Below are 21,861 nucleotides of genomic sequence, written 5' to 3' on the forward strand. Positions count from 1 at the left end.
TCATATACATTCCCGGAAACTGAGGACCCAAAACTAAATGAATTGCTGAATAAGTACAGGGATATATTTGCCTCGTACGAGGGTGATTTGGGTTACACGGAAGTAATAAAACACCAGATACCCTTACTACAGGACAGGCCTGTGGCGCAACCTTATCGAAGATTACCACCAAGTCACTACTCGGCGGTGAAAGCACACCTGAACGATCTACTAAAAAAGGGAATTATTACAACCAGCACTAGCCCGTATGCGGCACCGATAGTAGTGGTAAAAAAGAAGTCAGGGGAGATAAGACTGTGTTGTGATTACCGGAAATTGAACAATATCACAAGAAGGGATGCATTCCCCTTGCCTCGTATTGATGAATGTCTTGATGCGTTGGGGGGAGCAAGATTTTTTTCTACCTTGGATTTGGCTAGCGGCTACCACCAAGTGGCCATGCACCCCAACGATCAACATAAGACTGCATTTATTTCTCCACTGGGACTGTACGAGTGGACCCGTATGCCGTTTGGTCTAACTAATGCGCCTGCTACATTCCAGCGAGTAATGCAGAGTGCTATGAGTGACTTTCTATTTCAAATAATGTTGGTGTACTTGGATGATATACTAGTTTACTCAAAAACTTGGGAGGACCATCTAGAAAGATTAGAACAAGTGTTTCTCCGTCTTAGGGAGATAGGAGTAAAGCTGAACCCAGACAAATGCGGCTTCGGTCTGAAATCGGTACGTTTTTTGGGTTATGTGATTTCGTCGGATGGCATCGCCACTGACCCAGATAAAATTGCAGCTGTTAAAGAATGGAAACAGCCAACAACTACGGTAGAGGTCAGATCATTCTTGGGCTTTGCTTCCTATAGAAAATTTGTACCTGGTTTTGCAAAAATTGCCGCACCGTTGCATGACTTGGTAAACAAAATGACAAAGAAACACAGTAAGGAGAAAAAGAAAGGCAAAACACAACTGATAGGTGAATTATGGACTGATGAATGCCTGAACTCGTTTAAGCTCTTGAAAAAGGCTTTGACAGAGACGCCGATATTAGGATACGCGGACTTTGACAAACCATTTCGGCTAGAAATTGACGCCAGCTCTAAAGGTCTGGGAGCTGTGCTATCACAACAACAAGAGCAAGGTTTCAGGGTTATTGCGTATGCCAGTCGAGCTCTGAAGGAATCAGAGAAGAACATGACAAATTACAGCGCCATGAAACTAGAACTTTTGACATTAAAATGGGCTGTGACTGAAAAATTCAGGGACTATCTATTAGGTGCTAAATGTGTGGTATACACTGATAATAACCCCTTGAGTCACCTAAAGACAGCAAAGTTGGGATCCATCGAACAGCGATGGGCAGCAGAATTGGCACTCTTTGACCTGGAGATAAAATATCGCCCGGGGCGGTCCAATGGCAATGCGGACGCTTTATCAAGGAATCCGTACGAGAGACCGGGCGATGAGGAAGAAACGCTGACAGGAATATGTGGGGTCAGAGCGTCAACAGATATCCCTCACGGGGTGCAAGTGATGCAAAACGGACAGACCGGGGTGGAGCACATATCCACAGAGCCCGGACATATGGACATTAGTGATTTTAATTGCCTTAATAATAAAGAGATAAGAGATGCCCAGAGAACGGATAGTGGCTTACAGCCGCTGTTGAAACACGTCCAGGAACAAAAATTCCCAGGAAGAAGGGAAAGAGAACAATTTGGTCGAGAAACAAAGAAAATACTGAGTCAGTGGGACCGTCTCAGTATAAAGGATGGTGTTCTCATGCGGAGAATTCATGACCAAATTGATGGGACAATACACCAGGTGGTGGTGCCTGGACAATTACGAGAAGAAGTGCTAAGGTTGGCACATGACAGGGCAGGACACCAGGGTCAGGACAGGACGCACAAAATATTACGACGGAGGTGTTACTGGCCCAATATGGAAATGGAGGTCAAACGCCATTGTGAGGCTTGTGTGAGGTGTCAGCATGCGAAAATGCCAGTTGTCAAAATGAGACAGCCATCAGGACACCTACTAGCGACAAAACCACTAGAGATTGTGGCTATGGACTTTACGTCGTTGGAGCAATCATCGGTAATGACTGATGTATTCACCAAATGGACTGTGGCGGTGCCCACACGAGATCAGACTGCCAAAACAGTGGCAAAGGTCTTAATAGAACATTGGTTCATCAAATATGGCATACCAAGACAATTACACTCTGACCAAGGAAGGGCCTTTGAGTCAGAAGTAATTAACCAACTGTGCAGCCACTACGGGATCAACAAATCTAGAACAACCACATTTAATCCGAAAGGAAACGGACAGTGCGAGCGGTTCAACCGCAGCATGCATGATTTGCTGCGTACTCTAGAACCTGAACAGAAAAAACGTTGGCCTGATTTTCTCCCAGAGTTGGTATATCTATACAACTGCACCCCCCATGCCACAACCGGCTTTTCGCCACACATGTTGCTGTTCGGACGGGAGGCTCGACTCCCTCTTGACTTGTTCCTAGGAAAAAAGGAGAGTATGACTGGCTCATACACTGCACTGGAATATGTGAATGAACATATGAGACGAATTAGAGAAATGTACAGGGTAGTACAGGAAAGACTAGAACATGAAGCACGGCGAAGGGAACCGCCGGTACAGACAAAGGACCCGCCACTCAAACTGAACGACAGGGTATTACTGCGTAGCCACCCGTTAGGCAGAAACAAAATCCACGACCTCTGGGGACAGGAGATATGGCAAGTCGTGGAGATGCCTAAAGTAGCAGGTGGCCCCTTTAAGATAAGACCCATCGATCACACCAAACCGGATCGGTGGGCGAATATTGCTCAATTAAAGAAATATTGTCATAGTCAAGAAGAGCAGTTACACACAAGGAAACCCAAGACAATTAGGGAACCGGAAACTATAACGGAAATTCACATACCCATCCCGGAACCATGTCACCATCAACAGAACAACAGCGATACACAAGTGGAGGATAACGGCAACGAAGAGGATCCCGTTCCTCCCAGAAGCAGAGAGACAGTAGACCATCAGATAAGTGGTCCGCGGAGAAGTTTGAGAAACAGAAAGAATACGAAATTTTTGTCAGCAACCATCAATTCTTTCATGGTCGCGCTGGTATGAGAACAGACTGTAAAAAAAGTCATAAAAGTGAACTGGTGAAGGCACCAAACGAAAAAGGTGGATGTGAATTCTAGAACTGTTTTGTGTCTGAGGAAGATGATGTAGACACATTTGATATGTGAAATAGGGATAACTGTCAATCTTATACGAATGTGACGACATTGACAGTGAGTGGAACAATAAATTTTTTTACGGTGGTGCGATTGACTTTGAAGGACTGCACCTGCCAAGCGTTGTTTGTGGTTGATAACACACAAAAAAAGGCAGGGGTGGATGTAACTAGGGGAAGTTACCAGAGACATAAGAACGCAGTACAGCGCTGTCAACTTTGACACGACTGATGCAATAACGCAGGTGTTGGCTGATAACGATCAGAAAGCCAAGGCGTAGTATCTTGGGAAGCGATACGATAAGAACGCAATACGGTCTGTCAACTTTGATGTGACAGGATGCAGATGGCTTATTAAATCGGACTGTACGACAGAAGCGGCGTAATTAACATTCTGATGCAACGATTAGAATCGATTACGATTACGATTATGATAGAACCGAATACGATTACGAATACGAAGGGGATATATAGGAAGGCGACGGCTGAGCTCGCGGTGTGGCTCTCTCTCTCGATCAGTCAGTCAGTGTGGCAGTATCAAGTTGGTTATTGAACGGGTTAGCCGTATTGTGTTAAGAAGGACGATAGACATGTGCATTCAGTTATGTGAAGACTAGTGAGGACTGTTGGGGGTCAGTTGATTCAGACTATTATTGTGAAGCATTCCTTTTGATTCATTATATTATTGTGAAGCATTTCTTTGATTCATGTAATAAAAGGATCAATAGCGAACCTGCATCTTCGAGTATCTATACTGTGGTCGATGTTGTGTAGAATGAGTGGTTAGACTCGGTAACATTTGGCGTTGTCGAGCAGAACTCGTTAACATTTGGCACTACAGGCAAATAGTCTCGTTACATATATAACACCTCACATTTTTATATAACCCTTCACATTTTTATATAACCCTTCATATCTATAATATAACGCTATTGGAAGTGTGTCAGTCATTCCCTCATTCCGTCATCCTAATATATAAAAGCCCATGTGCGCAATTCTCTCTCTTTCTCTCTCTCTCTCTCTCTCTCTCTCTCTCTCTCTCTCTCTCTCTCTCTCTCTCCCTCGGTCCGCAAAATATTTTCACAGGCTATGATATCAGTATCTTCAGCGATGTATGTAGAACTTGATACGGACTTTTGTTGAAAAAAAAAGTTAGATGTTTTAAATGTATAAACAAAATTTTAATTAAATTTAAAAAAAAATAATAAAGGCATATACAAATGTAGAAAAACAATTTTAAATCTGCAACCGGAAAAGTGTTTATAGTTGTGACAAGAACGCGATAAACAGTGACGTCACAAATGTCTGCACTTAGAAAAGAACACAAGCTAATGGCGCAGGGGTCGGCAACCTTTTAAGAAGGAAGAGCCAAAAGTTAAAATTTACAAAATTTCCAAGTTTTTAAAGAGCCACTAACATTATTTTTCTCAATATTTTGATATTTGATAAGATTTTGGTAAATAAATTTGGTTTATGATTTGAAATAAATAGCGTTAAATATGAACTAATATTGATTCATATATAAAACATAGAAATGTTTCGCACAAAAAGTGTTTTAGCTAGCTCTGTTATGATAAAAGTAGTAATCAAATGATATAAATATTTGACTATCCCAATCCACTTTACAAGCCAATAACTTTTTTCTTTCTTTACGGACACCATTGGCTCAGTAGGCGTCTCTCACAGCCGGGCAGGCCTCAACACGGTCAACTCCGACTAACTGGCTTGGGTATCGGGTTGATTACTGTATCGGTCGCCTATACGCCTTTATTAGTTGTGTTTTTATTATTATTATTTCTAGCAATATTTATGTAAAGGGAGACAACACCAAATTAAATTAGAAAATTATAGGAAATGTGTAACCAACGAAAAAGTTAACCAAGTTAATACACTTGTATTCAGTATTTTAATGTGATATTGTATTAATACGTTAAAACAAACCTGCTTTTTTACATAGATTAAGCACAATTTAAGATTATGATTGAACATAGAACTCAACACATTGTCTGTAAAGTATTCCTATAATTTTAAATGCACAGTTTCCCATTTAATTGCATTGGATTTTCAGTTCCTTTGACTAGTTCTATTTTCGAAAAAAAAAATTTATAAAGAAAACAAAGGTTTAAACAAAGGCCCGCGGAGATCTTTTTGTCCAAGGAAAAAACGTTTGTTTTGTGATGGCTGAGGAAATTTGCCTAGAAAAATCACAAGTCTGGAAGAAACTGGCCCCCGAAATGAAATTTGATAGTTAATGCGGCCCTCGGACTGAAAAGTTTGGAGACCCCTGTTCTAGAATATAGATTTACGGAAAAACTAGACTTAGCTTAGACTATAATTAGATAGATCTAGATCTAGATTCTATCCAGATCCAGAGTTTCTTCCAGGCATCTCTCCGGGGGGGGGGGGCGCTAAAATTTCAAGTGCCCCCCCCCCCGGAGAAAAAAGTCTGATAGAAACACTGTCTAGATCTACAATCTATTCCAATAAAAAAAATTATATACTAAACTATTTCAGGACTTAATTATTTTATAGAAATCTTTGTTTGTTTAGCTATAGAATTGGCTAATTTTGGATAAAATCTAATTTGAAAGAATAGAGCCTATTCGCGTAAGTTAAGTTTCTTAACTACGTCTTTTATTCTACATGAGACCTAAATAGTGCCTAAATAGCTGAGATGATCGTGTAATTCAGGGGTCTCCAAACTACGGCCCGCGGGCCGGATGCGGGCCGCAAGTGCAAGGTCCTCTCATCCGGCCCGCGGAGATATTTTTGTCCACGGAAAAATGTTTGTTGGAGGTGGCTGGGGAACTTTGCCGAGAAAATTCAAAACGATTTGAAAATGTAGCTTTGGGTGCAAATACCATTGCCCGCCGTGTTGCATACATTAATGAAAACATTGTGACTCAAACAGTGAAAAGTGCTTGCAAGTTTCGCCATTTTTCAATCGCAATGGATGAGTCGCTGAAATTTATATATACTTCTATATAATTTATATTTCGTTGGGGGGGGGGGGTAAGTAAAGGGGGTATATGTTCTTCGGTGGGGAAGGGGGGCGGGGGGCTCCGCCACCCCAAAGAGATGCCCAGAAGAAACTGGCCCCCGAACTGAATGCGGCCCTCGGGCTGAAAAGTTTGGAGACCCCTGGTTAATTGATGCCATGAGGTTGGCACGGGTTCGAGACTCACCAAGGTCAAACTTTTTTTTTTCATTTTTTTTAAATATATGAATGATGAAGTTGCATATCGGGACTTGGCGGGACACGGGGCAGGTAAAGTAGAGTTCACCTGTTTCTGTCTTTTCATCATGTGAAGGGATAGTGTGGTCAAACCCATGCTCAGCCGAAATAGGTGTTTTTAAAAGACAAAAACAACATTACCACTGAACAGCCGGATTTTTAACGAATTTTTTAAAATTTTAAGTCTCTTGATCAGCGAGTGCATTTAATATGGTATTGTGTTGACTAATACTATATATAATTTTGTTTTAATTGTTATTTTAAACAAGTATAAACATAGACAGTACATAAAACAAAACCCCTTCTTTTTTCATAATCTTAACAACGTTTCATTCCAATAAAATGTTTCTTTCTTAAGTTTCCGATAATGACTTTTTTAAAAGCTTAATTACAATTCATTTCATTTCTCACTTTCCGTAGGTATATACATTTTCTTCAGGCATCTCTACCGTTTCTTCCTTTTTCACCTCCGAACTAAATTTTAAAAAGTAATTCATTAAAAAAATAAAGAAAACCAGTGTCCACTACCTCTAATCCCCTCCCCACGCAAACACATCCCCCACCCACCCTCCTCCGGACAGTTTAAAATGCCGCTCCCCGGAGATAAATATCCAAAAGAAAAACCGGGTAGCCTATTTGTAAAGAGAAGAGAGCTAAAATAAAAGTCACCATAATTGCCCGAGTAACTGGTACCGATGGCTAGTCTACACATAAATGTGTACCAACGGCCGTGTATCCACACATGAATGTGTACCAACGGCTTGTGTCCACACATAAATGTGTACCAACGGCCGTGTATCCACACATGAATGTGTACCAACGGCTTGTGTCCACACATAAATGTGTACCAACGGCCGTGTATCCACACATGAATGTGTACCAACGGCCGTGTATCCACACATAAATGTGTACCAACGGCCGTGTATCCACACATAAATGTGTACCAACGGCCGTGTATCCACACATAAATGTGTACCAACGGCCGTGTATCCACACATGAATGTGTACCAACGGCCGTGTATTCACACATGAATGTGTACCAACGGCCGTGTATCCACACATAAATGTGTACCAACGGCCGTGTATCCACACATAAATGTGTACCAACGGCCGTGTATCCACACATGAATGTGTACCAACGGCCGTGTATCCACACATGTGTACCAACGGCCGTGTATCCACACATGTGTACCAACGGCCGTGTATCCACACATAAATGTGTACCAACGGCCGTGTATCCACACATAAATGTGTACCAACGGCCGTGTATCCACACATAAATGTGTACCAACGGCCGTGTATCCACACATGAATGTGTACCAACGGCCGTGTATCCACACATGTGTACCAACGGCCGTGTATCCACACATAAATGTGTACCAACGGCCGTGTATCCACACATGTGTACCAACGGCCGTGTATCCACACATAAATGTGTACCAACGGCCGTGTATCCATACATAAATGTGTACCAACGGCCGTGTATCCACACATAAATGTGTACCAACGGCCATGTATCCACACATGTGTACCAACGGCCGTGTATCCACACATAAATGTGTACCAACGGCCGTGTATCCACACATGTGTACCAACGGCCGTGTATCCACACATAAATGTGTACCAACGGCCGTGTATCCACACATGAATGTGTACCAACGGCCGTGTATCCACACATAAATGTGTACCAACGGCCGTGTATCCACACATAAATGTGTACCAACGGCCGTGTATCCACACATAAATGTGTACCAACGGCCGTGTATCCACACATAAATGTGTACCAACGGCCGTGTATACATACATAAATGTGTACCAACGGCCGTGTATCCACACATAAATGTGTACCAACGGCCATGTATCCACACATGAATGTGTACCAACGGCCGTGTATCCATACATAAATGTGTACCAACGGCCGTGTATCCACACATAAATGTGTACCAACGGCCGTGTATCCATACATAAATGTGTACCAACGGCCGTGTATCCACACATGAATGTGTACCAACGGCCGTGTATCCACACATAAATGTGTACCAACGGCCATGTATCCACACATGAATGTGTACCAACGGCCGTGTATCCATGCATAAATGTGTACCAACGGCCGTGTATCCACACATAAATGTGTACCAACGGCCGTGTATCCATACATAAATGTGTACCAACGGCCGTGTATCCACACATGAATGTGTACCAACGGCCGTGTATCCACACATAAATGTGTACCAACGGCCGTGTATCCACACATAAATGTGTACCAACGGCCATGTATCCACACATGAATGTGTACCAACGGCCGTGTATCCATACATAAATGTGTACCAACGGCCGTGTATCCACACATAAATGTGTACCAACGGCCGTGTATCCATACATAAATGTGTACCAACGGCCGTGTATCCACACATGAATGTGTACCAACGGCCGTGTATCCACACATAAATGTGTACCAACGGCCGTGTATCCATACATAAATGTGTACCAACGGCCATGTATCCACACATAAATGTGTACCAACGGCCGTGTATCCACACATAAATGTGTACCAACGGCCGTGTATCCACACATGAATGTGTACCAACGGCTTGTATCCACACATAAATGTGTACCAACGGCCGTGTATCCACACATAAATGTGTACCAACGGCCGTGTATCCACACATAAATGTGTACCAACGGCTTGTATCCACACATAAATGTGTACCAACGGCTTGTATCCACACATAAATGTGTACCAACGGCTTGTGTCCACACATAAATGTGTACCAACGGCCGTGTATCCACACATGAATGTGTACCAACGGCTTGTGTCCACACATAAATGTGTACCAACGGCTTGTGTCCACACATAAATGTGTACTAACGGCCGTATATCCACACATGAATGTGTACCAACGGCTTGTGTCCACACATAAATGTGTACCAACGGCCGTGTATCCACACATGAATGTGTACCAACGGCTTGTGTCCACACATAAATGTGTACCAACGGCTTGTGTCCACACATAAATGTGTACCAACGGCTTGTGTCCACACATAAATGTGTACCAACGGCTTGTATCCACACATAAATGTGTACCAACGGCTTGTATCCACACATAAATGTGTACCAACGGCCGTGTATCCACACATGAATGTGTACCAACGGCTTGTGTCCACACATAAATGTGTACCAACGGCTTGTGTCCACACATAAATGTGTACCAACGGCTTGTGTCCACACATAAATGTGTACTAACGGCCGTATATCCACACATGAATGTGTACCAACGGCTTGTGTCCACACATAAATGTGTACCAACGGCTTGTATCCACACATAAATGTGTACTAACGGCCGTATATCCACACATAAATGTGTACCAACGGCCGTGTATCCACACATAAATGTGTACCAACGGCCGTGTATCCACACATAAATGTGTATCAACGGGAGTGTATCCACACATAAATGTGTACCAACGGCCGTGTATCCACACATGAATGTGTACCAACGGCTTGTATCCACACATAAATGTGTACCAACGGTCGTATATCCACACATAAATGATGATGACAGAAAATATTTTCGGAAGTGGATTTGGAGGGCGCCACTTTACAATAAATCTATTTTCGGAAGTGGATTTGAAGGGCGCCACTTTACAATAAATCTATTTTCGGAAGTGGATTTGGAGGGCGCCACTTTACAATAAATCTATTTTCGGAAGTGGATTTGAAGGGCGCCACTTTACAATAAATCTATTTTCGGAAGTGGATTTGGAGGGCGCCACTTTACAATAAATCTATTTTTGGAAGTGGATTTGGAGGGAACCACTTTAAAATCAATCTATTTTCGGAAGTGGATTTGGAGGGCGCCACTTTACAATAAATCTTTTTTCGGAAGTGGAATTGGAGGGCGCCTACTTACAATAAATCTATTTTTGAAAGTACATTTGGAGGGTGTCACAATAAAATCGACGTTGACTTTAATGCTTGTTTTTAATTTCTGTATTTATGAAAATAATTGTATGTTGTTTAATTAATTAATTGGTTTTAATGATGTGTTTCACTTTGATCACCACTCATTTAACGCGACTCTCGTGTCGTTAACCAATCGCTTTTTGTTTTTACCTCGGGTCCTGCCAGCGATTATAATTTGAACATTCAGACTTGAAATTTGATACACTTGAAATATTTTTACACTGTTTAATATTTGTTCACGGGTTTTTAATGTAACATTGGGCGTTTACAACCCCCTTCCCCCATTGCAAGAACATACAATGGCGAAACATTTACAAAACCTAATTAGCACCCACCCCTCCCCCTGCCCATCTGCCGACAGACCTGGCGACATGACCTGCTACTAGCGACCAATGACCCCCCCTACCCCCACCCCCACAAGCTGTGTCACGTGGTACTCAGGATGCTGCAAGTTTAATAGACGAGACGGACGCGCGGTCCCCTTGCACGTGCCCTTACCGAGCAGGCCGTGCAAAAAGTGAAAAGCTGATAAATGTCGACTCATCCATGCGAGGCATGACGCCCCATCCCCCACCCCCACCCCTAATGGATGTCGCCACTTCCTGTCCCCCCAGAGCTGTTAAGGAGACATAAGAAAAGCTGTTGCCGCTATTGCCGCTATTGCCGCTCAAATTGTCCTCGGCAACTGGCGCCACGTGTGAGCACCTGACTCGCTGGCCATCAAGTCTTTCATTGTGTGCGAGCGAGGCTGGCCATAGGTCCAAAGCGAGGCTGGCCACGGTTGTAAATAAAACATAGATCCGCCACCAGGTGTCGCCATTATGGTATATGTACCATGAAACACCCCTGTCAGACATCATGTGATAAAAGAATTCAGAGAAATGGAAATCTATTCAAAGCTCACAGATATAAAGTGGGGATAAAATTAGACGATCGAGTACATAAAGAGTAGGTTAGATGGGGAGGGGGGGAGATGGTGGACAGATTCCATCGTTTGATCATAAATTAAAGCAACATTTGTTATCGAAGGCTTGATTAAAGTAGCATTTATTCGAGTGGTGAGCCCGGGCCTCGCGCGCTGAATGGCCGCTGGTTTGGTCATGGTGGGCGTCTGATCGTTGACTACATGGGCACAATCATGGCCGCTTGTTAGATCATCTTAAGGGCTGGGTTGACGACATTGACATCCTCAACTGTCATTACACTCCTGACGACAAAAGGCATGTCTTCAGGTCATCTCGAGACAATGGCCGCCATGCGCGAGACAATGGACGTGCGTCGTTGTCTGGCATCAAAACGTGAGCACCACGTCGAGGGGAGTAGTTGCGGTAGGGGGAGACAGAGGGAGAACCGTTTAATACCCCGAAACTTCTCAACAAGGCGAAAACAAATTAAAACCTCACTCAATCGACGGGCGGGGGTGGGGCGGGGGGGGGTGAGTATCGCGCGGAAATCTCGAGTTTTCTCAGCTTTGATTTCCTACCCACGAGAGTGGCTAAACAAAGTGGCGCGCGCCCGGCGTTTGTTGTCTCATCGGCACGTGGGGCTGTGGGGGGACGACCCCGGGGCTGTGGGGGGACGACCCCGGGGCTATTGGATACGGCAAAACAAAAGAGGACAACTGCCACCAAGTATGTAGGTTACGGCTGTGACTACTAATGGTTATTTTTTAACAATAACCGCAACTCGAAAAGGTCAGATATAAAAGACCTGGGTGGGTTAGGGCCCTGCAGCCCGAGGGTGGGGAGCAGACATCCGCTTCTCTGTGCTCAGCTCGTGACTGGCCCAACACTGGGTCCCCACATAGCGATGTAATCTTAGAGCTACGGATGTGGCCGTCTTCTCATTAATTAAATCAGTCTCATTATCTGGCGACCAGCGCGCTAGTGGTGAGCAGACGACACCAGCCACACGAGAAAAGAAAAAGCCATCTGCCCTTGAGGCGGCCCGTCACAATCTCCTCGCGATGTTTAGATAGGCATGTCCGACTGACCCACCATGCTTTTGCTAATCGCCATGTCAACATGAAAACACCTGCCCTAGACGACCCTTAAACAATCTTATGTGAGTACGGAAATGGGGGGGGGGGTACGGCGTCCTGTACCCTTCCCCCCTACAGTCACATACATACACCACTACGAGTTATTTTCCAACCGTGTATGTGGTTCTACTGTATCACCTGTGTCGCTGGTTGTTGTTGTGTGGAGTGGCCAGATATTTTGGTTTGTCCAGGTTGCCAGGCTGTAACACGACAAACAAAGACTGCCAAGTTTCGTCTGATTTCATTCACGACAACAGCCGATTATTCGCGCTAAGTTATCAATATTTAATACATCACTGATTTTTGCGTTGAGGTAAACATGAATAATTTTTAAATATGATAAACAAAAACAGTCCCTGGACGTCCATGACAAAAAAATAATTGATTCTATTTAATTGCCGGGCAAAAGTTTCAATATGGAATAACGAGGACCCCCAATGGGTTTAATCAAGAGTCTGTGCGAAACATGAATTTTAAAAAAAAAATGAACATAATGGTAAGCGCATGGGTCGCCCGAGGAATATTGTCCGCACATTTTAGCACCCATGCTTGTACTATCACGTGAATTGTTCAGTTATTGCTCTAAATATTTGCCACATAAAGGTTGTATACATTTATTATTGTCTACGAATTAGTATTTAGGAACTTCAATAATAAAATAGTAAGCCTGTATAAAAGTTTTAAAAATTAGTATAAGTATAATTGTTTTTAAGTAAACTAACTCCAGACTAATGCGAACATTACCCCCCCCCCTTCCTCATCAATGGCCTATCTAACATGTATACTGTATACGATTGCAGGAAAAAAGTCACATATGTTTTTTTCTTGTTAATAATTTTATGCATTATGCAAATCAACTTACGATTAATTAAATGTAATGTAAACATTTTAGATACATATGCGTGGGTTGGACACATATAGAAATATTTATAACATACTTAAAAGATATTTAGTATAAAGTTTGTAGGTTGTAATTGTAATTACATTTTACATACAGTATTTAATACAATTGAATATATTGTTCGAACCTTCTCAATTTCAATCGTCTTTGTTAAAACTACCTTTAAATTAGCGTGAAATGGCATAAAACAGAGTTAAGACAGACTTGCCCTAAACTTTAAAGACAGAATTAAGACAGACTTGCTGCCCGAAGCTTATTGCAACAATAAGTCAACCAGCTTTATCAAGCTCATTACATAACAAACCCTAGGATCAAAACAGAGAGTAGACAAAGTACACAGGCTGCCATTGACGCAAAACGTAAACAACACACAATATGGACGGACAAAGCCGACTGAGGAGAAACCGACTAAGATAAGGCCTACGGCAAAAACATGCAAACACAATGATGAGCCTTAATTTATTTTATAATAATTTTCCACCGCGTATTTAGCTGAATACGTAACAAAAGTTGAGGTTGCCATGTACATTATTTTAATAAATTAACACCCACAATTTTACAATTATCAACAATTAAAACAAAATATTTCTTAGATATTTTGTGACTTTTTTTCTGTGGCTTTTTTTCCTAGCAAAAACGGACTTTTTTTCTGTGTTTTCTTCCTGTGCCTTTTCCCGTTCACCACTGTATACATGGTTCCCAGAAAGAACCGCAACGGAAAAAAGCGCAACGGAAAAAAGCGCAAAACAAAAAGCGCAACGGAAAAAAGCGCAAACGGAAAAAAGCGCAAAGAGAAAAAAGCGCAAACGGAAAAAAGCGCAAACAGAAAAAAGCGCAAACAGAAAAAAGCGCAAATAGAAAAAAGCGCACACAGAAAAAAGCGCAAAGAGAAAAAAGCGCAAACGGAAAAAAGCGCAAACAGAAAAAAGCGCAAACGGAAAAAAGCGCAAAAAGAAAAAAGCGCACACAGAAAAAAGCGCAAACGGAAAAAAGCGCAAACGGAAAAAAGCGCAAACAGAAAAAAGCGCAAACGGAAAAAAGCGCAAAAAGAAAAAAGCGCACACAGAAAAAAGCGCAAACGGAAAAAAGCGCAAACGGAAAAAAGCGCAAACAGAAAAAAGCGCAAACGGAAAAAAGCGCAAAAAGAAAAAAACGCACACAGAAAAAAGCGCAAACGGAAAAAAGCGCAAACGGAAAAAAGCGCAAACAGAAAAAAGCGCAAACGGAAAAAAGCGCAAAAAGAAAAAAGCGCACACAGAAAAAGCGCAAACGGAAAAAAGCGCAAACTGAAAAAAGCGCAAATAGAAAAAAACAACGGAAAATTTGCAAAAGAGAAATTTAGCACAAAGACCTATATGGACTAGCTGACACATTTATACATTACTGTTAGGGCTGCTGTGAGAGTGTCGTGTTTGATTACGTGATCTACTACCATTTGAAAGCATACCACTACCATGTGCATTTCCATTACCACGATACAGGCGATAATCGCTTAACACAATGCCTATTATTTTCTTGGTCAATAATTATTCAACTACTATTCTCGTATAAATAAACATCAAAATATCATTGATATCGACATAACATGAAGTATCTCTCAATTATGTATTTAATATTATCATGACGCACCTACCTACGCACCTTTTCTCTTTGCGCTTTTTTCTGTGTGCGCTTTTTTCTATTTGCGCTTTTTTCTGTTTGCGCTTTTTTCTCTTTGCGCTTTTTTCCGTTTGCGCTTTTTTCCGTTTGCGCTTTTTTCCGTTGCGCTTTTTGTTTTGCGCTTTTTTCCGTTGCGCTTTTTTCCGTTGCGGTTCTTTCCGGCCACCTGTATACATAGTGCCACCATACAATGAGACTCCGCCAGCTCAACTAACACATCACTATCTGGCTCTTTCCGTTTTGTATTGCATTTCTTAATGTGTAACTTTTCATTCGTTTTCTTGGCTAAACTAAAGTTAGATCAAATTCCATTTTAAATTTATATTCATGGAAATGTACTTAGATCTACACCTCAAATTTGAAGAAAAACTAAGTGTTCTTAATAAAACAAGTCAAAACTGAGTCACAAGATTTGACCAAAGTCCTTCAAACTTTGGCAGAAACGTTTTTTTTTTTCAAGTCCATCAAAACATTTGACCTTGCCAGCTAGCAGATGAATCGTACACGAAATATTTTTGACCAATGCGGAGGTTACCTCTGGCCACGTGACACATACATCTGCCTGCGGCTCACATCACCGAGGTTTGAGTTGGAGAAATTCTGGTGACAGTTTTTTATCTCACAGATCAACATGACCGCCATTTTTCTTATCCTCCTTTCAGCCGTCGGTGTTTGAATGGAAATAAATAGCACTGGTCCAGTGAGCGACCAGCAGAAGATAGCTGGAAACTCGATCTAAATAGAAAAAAAATGATTTGAAATGCTCACTTTGAAAAAAGATTTTATTCTCCGTGTAGACCCATGCGGCTGGCCGGCGTGTTTTTGTGGCCACCCCATTGTCGGGCTAAGCTTTGTCCGTCGTCTCGAGTCTTTCAGGCCCCGGGTAACCAGAGCCTTGAGACATAAGGATAAGAAAAGTCCTTGACACGAAGACGGGCGAGATGGGGCGCGGCATGGGACCGAGCCTTTGTACGACAACATCGGCTTAGGACGAAATGAAGCCCGAGTTCAGTCGGGTGGACTGGTATGGCACGATCAGAGGGCGGGCCATTGACTCGGTGGTACACTTATGCCCGGGGGTGGGGGTGCAGACTTTCGTCTGTTTGTGCGACATTTCTTGAGATTACACTTATTGTGTGGAGATTAGGCTCGCTAGAGAGCTGCATTGTGGGGGACATCTACAGGGAAAAATGTCCCGGTGACCCCAAGGTGTCCACCCGGGGGTCAGTGCCGCCCAGTAACGACCAGTTGACGTCCATGACGTGCTGATCACAGGAGCAAGAAATGACGTCTTGGATGAGAAAATGACAGACCTGCAGCGATGGGCGCGCGAGATAGGAGCAGACGACTATCTATCAGTACCAGCAGACGACCATCTATCAGTACCAGCAGACGACCATCTATCAGTCTGCCAGTCAAAGGCGTTGATGTGCAAGGGGGGGGGGGGGGAAGATTGTAGACCCAAGGTGTGAATTTGTGGGTGTAGGTGGGCATTAGTAGAACCGGCAGACTATGGCCGCGGATAACGACCCCACACCTGACTCGACACCTTCTGCCCACAAAAAGAGCCGGCCAAAAAAATTGCAATACATCTTATCAGTCAAGTGACTGAACGATTCATTCGTCAGTCATATTTTAATGTGACTTGTTAATGTTCTGTATTTCCACACGACTTTGGTCTTCAGTCATGTTTCAACCAGACTTTGATTAAAATATCTTAAGACGTTTTTAAATGTCCCCTTCCATCAAGGCAAACAACGTCTTAACAATCAGTTTATCTTAAGTGGGTTAAGTCCAGTTTTGATCAAGAACACCCCCCCCCCCGCCTCACCGGTGTCCCCTCGTCCTACACTGTCGTCTGCCAATCATTACTAATCCCCAGGCACCTGATACTGGTGGTCAAGAAAATGTTCATTTTTATTTGAATTGGGGAGATTTCTCCGTGGATTAGCGCCGAACCCGCGGATATGATGGGCTTAATCGGCTGGGATTATTGTTGATGGCTCTGTCAATTGTGCGCAGTGTGTGTGTGTGTGTGTGTGTGCTTTACCCGGGACAAAAGGTCCAAGTTGTCCTCGAACGAAATGTCTTCGTCTTGTCAAAACGTTTGAGACAAGTTGTCCAGTTTTTGTGATAAATGACCACACACACCATAAGAAGAAGGAATCACTGAATGCTGTTGTAGGACTGGCTTGACTGGGACAGGTGTATCAAATATCTAAATGTCCCAGCAATACGACAGACAAATGTCCCAGTAATACGATAGACAAATGTCCCAGTAATACCACCGACAAAATGTCCCAGCAATACGATAGACAAATGTCCCAGCAATACGATAGACAAATGTCCCAGTAATACGATAGACAAATGTCCCAGCAATACGACAGACAAAATGTCCCAGCAATACGAGAGACAAAATGTCCCAGCAATACGATAGACAAAATCTCCCAGCAATACGATAGACAAAATCTCCCAGCAATACGACAGACAAAATGTCCCAGCTATACGACAGACAAAATGTCCCAGTAATACGACCGACAAAATGTCCCAGCAATACGATAGACAAATGTCCCAGTAATACCACCGACAAAATGTCCCAGCTATACGACAGACAAAATGTCCCAGCAATACGATAGACAAATGTCCCAGTAATACCACCGACAAAATGTCCCAGCAATACGACAGACAAAATGTCCCAGCAATACGACAGACAAAATGTCCCAGCAATACGACAGACAAAATGTCCCAGCAATATGGCAGACAAAATGTCCCAGCAATACGACAGACAAAATGTCCCAACAATACGACAGATAAAATGTCCCAGCAATACGACAGACAAAATGTCCCAGCAATATGGCAGACAAAATGTCCCAGCAATACGACAGACAAAATGTCCCAGCAATATGGCAGACAAAATGTCCCAGCAATACGACAGACAAAATGTCCCAGCAATACGACAGATAAAATGTCCCAGCAATACAACAGACAAAATGTCCCAGCAATACGACAGACAAAATGTCCGAGCAATACGACAGACAAAATGTCCCAGCAATACGACAGACAAAATGTCCCAGCAATACGACAGACAAAATGTCCGAGCAATACGACAGACAAAATGTCCCAGCAATACGACAGACAAAATGTCCCAGCAATACGACAGACAAAATGTCCCAGCAATACGACAGACAAAATGTCCCAGCAATACGACAGACAAAATGTCCCAGCAATACGACAGACAAAATGTCCGAGCAATACGACAGACAAAATGTCCCAGCAATACGACAGACAAAATGTCCGAGCAATACAACAGACAAAATGTCCGAGCAATACGACAGACAAAATGTCCCAGCAAAACGACAGACAAAATGTCCCAGCAATACGACAGACAAAATGTCCCAGCAATACGACAGACAAAATGTCCCAGCAATACGACAGACAAAATGTCCCAGCAATACGACAGACAAAATGTCCCAGCAATACGACAGATAAAATGTCCCAGCAATACGACAGACAAAATGTCCCAGCAATACGACAGATAAAATGTCCCAGCAATACGACAGACAAAATGTCCCAGCAATACGACAGACAAAATGTCCCAGAAATACGACAGACAAAATGTCCCAGCAATACGACAGACAAAATGTCCCAGCAATACGATAGACAAAATGTCCCAGCAATACGACAGACAAAATGTCCCAGCAATACGACAGACAAAATGTCCCAGCAATACGACAGACAAAATGTCCCAGCAATACGACAGACAAAATGTCCCAGCAATACGACAGACAAAATGTCCCAGCAATACGACAGACAAAATGTCCCAGCAATACGACCGACAAAATGTCCCAGCAATACGACAGACAAAATGTCCCAGCAATACGACAGACAAATGTCCCAGCAATACGACCGACAAAATGTCCCAGCAATACGACAGACAAAATGTCCCAGCAATACGACAGACAAATGTCCCAGTAATACGACAGACAAAATGCCAACGCGAGTCAAATTGTTGGAGTGACTTTACATTTACAAACAAGCATTATCACAGTGACCTTTGACCTACCGCGTTAGCTTACCCTACTAATCACCTGTTTATGGTGCTCCACAGAGAAAAATTTCAGGCGACATGGAGTTGTTTCCCTTAAGGTCTCAAAGAGGATATGTTTTGACGTGAAGGGGAAGGGGGGGAGGGGGTAACAACCAGGAGAGAGAACTGTGTTCAACCCTTGTAGTAGTGATGGGAGATACCGGGAGGTTAAACTTCTTGTTGACACGGTAAAACCTGCAGGTTTTTACGTGATGACGCTCTAAAAACCATGTGAAGTACGGTTAAAAATTTTGTAAGTAAAATCCACGTGAAGTACGGTTAAAAATTTTGTATTGAAACTTTGTTGCTTAGACCTACCCTGACAATGTCCATAATTCCAAGTTTGAACCTTGAACCTATTCCTAAACCCTTTATATATATATATATATATATATATATATATATATATATATATATATATATACACATTACTCGACTCACATTATTTTCACAGTCCGAAATTTTAACTTATGTTAGCTGAGAGAAAAGAAGCCCAATAAATGACAAGTGTATAAATGTAAACATTTGAAATATGTGTAAGTATGCCTAAGCAGTATAATTGAGCTGTTCTGTTGTCTATATATATGAATCACACTTTTGCATTATAAAAAAGTAATGTTAGAAAACGAATTTTAGCAGTTATTTCGCGTTCTGGAAAACTGTTTTAATCAATTGTAATAGGAATTGATTAAAATACTCTATTGAGTATTTTGACAGAGTTCTGACAAATATCGTGTTTTTAGAAAAATTCAACTGCAATGTTGAGGGGGTTTAAACTGAGGTGTAAAGTCATTTTAGGGGGGGGTCTGGCTTTATGTGACGATGTGTGGAGGGAGAGGGGGGGGGGGGGGTAAAATCGTCCAAATAGCGTTTCTTCGTTTACGGATGACCCCTAAATAATATAATAAAAATTATTGATTTTTTTTTTTAACAACAGCACATCTATTTACTGACACTCATGTTTTAAAGTCCCCAATAAGTCAATCAATATTTTTTCATTAAAAAGGTTGGATTTTTGTTGTTGAATGTTTTCTTATGTAACTTCTGTGACTTTTTCTCCTTCAGTACATCCACTCTCTTTTCCCAGCACTGCACACGGTTTAAACTAAAAATAGAAGTAAGGAGATTCATCAACGTTTAATGGAGTACGACTGAGGAGGCTGTATATCGCCCTAGAATAAACACACACAAATTAGCATCAGCGGATAAGTGACATTTATCTCCCTCTAACCCATATATTGTTCTTCCTTCCCTTGAAGTTTTGTTAAGTCTAAACACACAGACGACCGAAACAATGGCGGTTTATAATATTACCGGAAGTGTTGACAGCCTGCCCTCGTCTATCTGCAGCTGCGCACGAAGCGGCTCGAGTCAACGGAAGTTCACATTATTCATAGTTCGTTGTTGACATTTTTTCTTCTTTTTAAAAATATTTCGGCGAGGCGTAGGTGGGAGAGAAATTGTTACTTGAGTCCTAAGCCGCATATGAGTTATACGTGTGTGTGTGTAGAACTTGTTAAAAATAGATGGTGGTTCAGAGAAAGTTATACTGAGAAATTAAAAGTTTATAAGGGTACAGGGGCCATTTTGTAGGCCCAGCCCTAATCATCTATCTATAGATCTATATATAATTCTCTTCTTCGAGCCGTTAGAAAACAAGCTGCAAACGCTCTCCCTACCTCCCCACCCCTACATGGTTTTAGTGAGCTGTGTTCACTCTAAATGTTTACAAGCAGAGCCAACGATTTTAAACGGAGGGGGGGGGGGGGGAGAAAGGAAGGGGGGGGTATGGTCCTTAACGAGCTACTTATAGTGTTTTAAAGAAATATTTTCAGTGTCAGCGTTGGTACTGTCGAATTCACAAATTATGAATTATTGAAAATTAGAAACAACTAAATAGCGGCGTATGTTATGCCGCGGGCCGGCTCGTTAACATTAATTTTGTTTTTTTTATTAATTAAGGTGGGGAAAGTTTTAAGGGACTGGTTGTGGGGGGGGGGGGGGCGGTTTTAGAGACGGGCTGGGGGATCTGGTGCTTTGTATGGGAGCGGTGTTTGTATGGACGGGGACAGGGGCCTATTTGTGAAATTATTATATATTTCCACATTTTACCTAAAACCATCTAAATGGTGGAATAAAAATTCAATTCAAGCTGAAAAACCACCTATTTACACACTTTTCTTTTACCTTACACAAACAATATCGTGCTTTGACATGCCTACTTGACATACGCTATGTGACGGGTTAGGATCTACGGCCGCCACTACAGTCGCATGATACATGTGATCTTGCTAACGTTTATTTCATTGATCGTTCTGTTTTATTGAGTAATTAGTGAGGTGGTTTAAATAAACGGAGAGAATGCGAAATAATATATATATATATATATATATATATATATATATATATATATATATATATATATATATATATATATATATATAGGCCTATATCCTATATTCCATGATAAAGGTATTGAAAAAGACGATAAACGTAGTCCAGAGATATTCCCTACAGTTAATTGGACAATTTAACAGTAGTGAAAATTCGATATGGTTTGGCAGCGGCGTCTATTTCATCATTACACACATTTAAAGGGGTGCACCAAGCTTATAAATATCGTTATGGAAGGTTCTAGAACAAATGTTGTGAACTACTAACTAGAGAACTAGCGGCTAAGGACATCTGTTAAACCAGACACTAGTAGGTAAGGAACAACGGTTT

Source organism: Physella acuta, unplaced genomic scaffold, assembly GCF_028476545.2.
Source record: "Physella acuta isolate Inbredline_101_S28 unplaced genomic scaffold, ASM2847654v3 ptg000051l, whole genome shotgun sequence".
NCBI classification, from domain to species: domain Eukaryota; kingdom Metazoa; phylum Mollusca; class Gastropoda; family Physidae; genus Physella; species Physella acuta.